Below are 5272 nucleotides of genomic sequence, written 5' to 3' on the forward strand. Positions count from 1 at the left end.
AAAGCTAACTGTTAGCCTGTTAGCACATTCACACTGTACTGCTACAGAGCTAACTGTTAGCATGTTAGCACATACACACTGTACTGCTACAGAGCTAACTGTTAGCCTGTTAGCACATTCACACTGTACTGCTACAGAGCTAACTGTTAGCATGTTAGCACATACACCCTGTACCGCTACAGAGCTAACTGTTAGCCTGTTAGCAATTTGTCGACTGGACGCTAAGGAGAAGCCCCCACGGCTCTTTAAGAGTAAGAAAGAGTCTCCAAAAGTCTCCAATAACACCAGAAAAGTCACTTTTTGGAAAAATAGTCGCTAAGGGGGTCTGAAAAGTCGCTAAATATAGCAACAAAGTTGCTAAGTTGACAACACTGCTTCGCCGGCTTTTAGAAATGGCGCGTGTTGTTGTGGCGTCGAGTACTACGTCACATCCTGCTTAGCGTTCTATCCAATCAGCCTGTTAGCAATCTGCAGACTGGACGCTAAGGGGTTATCATCCCCTCTGGCTCTGCAGCTGGGAGAGACCGCTGCAGGAGGACTCTGCTGCTTCAACTCGTTCTTATTCTTCTTTACGAGGCCCCTGCGACTCATTCTGGATGCTTGCTGCTTCTCCTCCTCCTCCTCCTCTTCTTCTTTTCATTTAACTGCTTTGGAAAACTCACAAATCTTGCGAGATTGATTTTTAACGCGACAAGAAATATCGTCGAGTTTAATCTTGCGAGATCTCGTGGCACGAGATCTCGTCATACCCCTAGTATAAAATTATCCATTTCAATTTACGTCACAAAGCAGCAAATCCTGGATCAAAAACTTCTTCATATATATACATAATTCATTTAGTTTGGTGGGTTAAAAACATGCTGTGAACACGGTCCCCGCGTCCCAAATATATTAAAAGGAATAAATGTTGGTCTTCCCATTAGTTTCTCCTAAAACCCTTATTTATGAAAACCTGACTGCACATCATGATTTCCATTATTAAGTATGACGGCGTCTCAGTAATGGCGGCCGAGGTAATCCTGGTGATTCTCCATCGATCAGCTCCGGCTCCGCTCGCTAACGCTAATTACACATGTGGCATCAGGTTCATCCTCAGGGTGAAACATGGAGACAACCAAGAGAAAATGGGGGAGATTTACTGTAAAGCTGAGCTCAGTCGGTTTTATAACTTTTAAACAAACACACACACACACACACACACACACACTATCAAGCCAGACAGATATGACATCATCGTGGTCTGTGATTCAATCGCCACCGGCGGCGACCGCGAGCCAAACACATGACCGCAACCTCGTATATCAAGACCCCTGTGGTGTGTGTGTGTGTGTGTGTGTGTGTGTGTGTGTGTGTGTGTGTGAGTGTGTGTGTGTGTGTGTGTGACAGCTCTATCCATTTTTCTGTCCTCACTCTGCCTGATGAATCTCTTTTTCTCTCTCAGCTTGTTCTGCTTTGATCCAGATTGACTCACTCTCTCTCTCCCTAAGTCCATTAATCAATCACATTTTATTTATTTATTTATTTATTTTTAACTCTAAGTTTGTATCTTTTTATGCAAAAGTCTCTTTGCTTTGTGACTGACGCCTGCAAATTACAAGACAATTTGCTTAATATCTGAAAAACATTTATACAATTAGAATGTATTTAATCCTCTGAACTCCAACAAGCTGTTTCAGAGTGTTTTTTTACATTTTACTCACTGTGGCCTTGTATTTCACTGCATTGCATAAATATATATATAAATCTATAATAAGTCCTGCAGCTCTGTGGAATCAGCTCCATCATGACTAGAAGTGGAACAACTCAAACAGTCTTTGTGCAGAAAAAAAAGGATGACAGAAATGATCATGCAAAAGAAAAGAGCAAGTTGAATTTATCTAATATTTTCAATAAAAAATAACACACAAGACAAAAAGTTAGGTCTTCAAATGTTCTACATATGCTTTTGAAAAATGTAAATAAATTTAATGTATATGTAAACACTTTTCCAACTGTGTCACGAATATTGGAGAAAAAAAAATGTGTCTCCACATATTTTACATATTGAAGTATTGTCATGTTTCCAGCCTTTCCTGTCCTCTCCTCTCTGCTCTGTGTAAACAGCCATCAATCATGTCTTTACAGTATCTCTGAGGAGCAGAATTTAATGTTTTTAACAGGATCAAACACACAAAAAGACACAAAAAATGACAAAAAACACAAAAAAAAAAACACATAAAAAAAGACACAAAAAATGACAAAAATGCTCATAAAAAAAACACATAAATTCAAACATAAAATGACAAAAAAACACAGAAAAAAACATTTTTATAAAAAACCCAAAAACAAAAAGTGCTAGTTCCCAACATTTTAGCAGGTTTCTTTAAAGTATCAAAATACTTTTTTTTTGCACACGGATTTTAATGACAATAACTAATATCAGCAATAAGCATCATTTTCTTAACTTCTCCTTTATTAAACATCATAACGAGGTTTTCTGTCTGCTGTAAATGTTCCTCCGTGTCTCTGAGCGAGTCCTCGCCGTCGCCACGGTTACAGATTGTCACTTGTCTGACATCATGGCGTCCCGGCGGCCCCGCCGACCTCTGACCTCTGACGAGCTGTAAATTAGCCCAACGAGCTCCTCTGCTCTCTCAGCGCCGTGATCCATCCATCTCATAAATATAAAACGGTGAATAATAAAAGCAGCAGACTCTCAGACGAGGAGCTGACCCCGACCCGCCCGGCCGATAGATTCACTCTCCGGCGGGTCGTTACCATGGCGTCACCACATATAAACCTCCCCGCCTTATCCTCAAACACACCTTAGGAGACAGGCTTTTATATTACTTGTTTATGGCGTATCATTTCTAATAATGCTATAAAAATATTCACATATTGGCGGAGTCGTAAATGTCAGTGGTATTTATAGATCATTAGGCTTAATGACCATGATGTTATGTTCTGCTCTTAAGACTTTAATGGTCTCTAAAGTGGCAGGTGTGTTCCTGGAGACCACAGGTCGCTGCAGTAAAAGGAGCATCAACAGGGAAATACATCGTGTCAGCAGATTTTTATATTTTCACTCAAATGTCCAGATAAACAAGGTTGAAACAAACTGACAGTAAAAGGTTCCTTTTAATGTTCTGCTTTGACAAGTTAATCCTCTTGTAGCATTAGTAGAAATATTAATATAGAAGCTGTAACAGTCAATATATATATATATATATATATATATATATATAAACATATATATGAAGCCCATATCCATTGATCCATCCATTCATTCACTCATTAAGGCCAAAAAGGCAGAGTGGAAACGAACATTACACCAATTTAATCAAGACAAAAAGGTTGAACATGGAGGAAAGTTGGAGTTTGTATTCACTTGGTTACAGATAAATTTAGAAATAAAGGCCTGATTCTATTTGTATTTGTGGCCTCAATTAGTGTCACATACTCTCCTTTTAGCTCCATTTTGGTCTCCTCCACCTCTTGAGACACATATCAGACTCGTTAAATGCCTCAAGTTCCACTTTAGTTTCAGGGGGTTTTCACAATAAACGCCTACATATAAAGGGAAAGGATGCAAAGGACTGTTAATGTGAAAATTCAAGTGAAAGTGTTGGGCTTTTCATCCATGTAATTTCACGTCATTAGAGCCAAAAAGGCAGAGTGGAAACGACGATTACACCAATTTAATCAAGACAAAAAGGTTGAACATGGAGGAAATTTGGAGTTCGTATTCACTTGGTAACAGATCAATTTAGAAATAAAGGCCTGGTTCTCTCACTTAAAGGCTTAAAGATACTATTTGGAAATTTATTGTACGCATGTAGCAGACATGAAGCAACATTAGAATTTATTTGCAGTTGTATTTGTGGCCTCAATGAGTGTCACATACTCTCCTTTTAGCTCCGTTTTGGTCTCCTCCACCTCTTGAGACACATATCAGACTCGTTAAATGCCTCACGTTCCACTTTAGTTTCAGGGGGTTTTCACAATAAAAGCCTACATATAAAGGGAAAGGATGCAAAGGACTGTTAATGTGAAAATTCAAGTGAAAGTGTTGGGTTTTTCATCCATGTAGCTTCACGTCATTAGGGCCAAAAAGGTAGAGTGGAAACGAAGATTACACCAATTTAATCCAGACAAAAAGGTTGAACATGGAGGAAAGTTGGAGATCGTATTCACTTGCTAACAGATCAATTTAGAAATAAAGGCCTGGTTCTCTCACTTAAAGGCCTCAGTTACTATTTGGAAATTTATTGTACGCATCTAGCAGAGATGAAGCAACATTAGAATGTATTTGCAGTTGTATTTGTGGCCAAATAGTCAAATATTTACTCTCCTTTTAGCTCCGTTTTGGTCTCCACCACCTCTTGAGACACGTATCAGGCTCTTTAAATGCTTCATGTTCCACTTTAGTTGCTGTCTGCGTTCTGCACTGCAAAATCAATTATCAATCAATTATTATCATTTCTAAATCTAAGTTTTTTTTATCTTGGTAAGAAACAAATAATTTGCAGCTTTAATTTATCTTGTTTTAAGAGTTAATTTCTTATTTTAAGTGCTTATTTCTAGATTTAATAATCTTACTTTAAAAAATCTTGTCAAGTGAAGTTATCTGTCCATGCAGCAAGATCTTTTCCCTCAGATTTACTGTTTGATCTGGTTTTTAGACCTTTTCTGCAGTGTGCTAAACAGGTTTTCTGGATCTTAATTGCTGAAGACAGCAGCAGAGTGAGAATTTCTCACTTTCTCTTTGCTCGTAAATCGTTTTGATTTAGTGTCGGTATAAAAAAATATTGATTAGTGAAGCATTAGTGAGCAAGTTACTAAATCTCTCTTGCAGCTCCAGGGGTGCTGCTCCACAGCTTAACTCTGACCTTTGACCCCCGCTTGGATCGCTAAAGTATCACCTTATTATCAAAAGTTGGACGAAGCGCCGACGCTTCAGCTTTTATCAGGTTTCACACTCCGACAGCTGTTGAGTTGGAGAGCAGCAGGGCGTCCGCCTCACTCAGGGTGTGTGTGTGTGTGTGTGTGTGTGTGTGTGTGTGTGTGTGTTCTTGTACTTCCTACATAGTGGGGACCAGAACACGTTTTTAACCAACAGAGTGAGGACATTTTTGCAAAGTGAGGACATTTCTGGTCCTCACTTCTTAAAAGGCTTTTTTGAGATTTCAGACTTTGTTTTAAGGATTAAAGGTTACAAAAAAAATGATTATTATCTGACACTGTATTTTTTGCTTACAAAACTAACTGAAATTTTTGTGAAAGTATCGTGTTT

This window comes from Centropristis striata, chromosome 17 (genome assembly GCF_030273125.1).
Source record: "Centropristis striata isolate RG_2023a ecotype Rhode Island chromosome 17, C.striata_1.0, whole genome shotgun sequence".
NCBI classification, from domain to species: Eukaryota; Metazoa; Chordata; class Actinopteri; order Perciformes; family Serranidae; genus Centropristis; species Centropristis striata.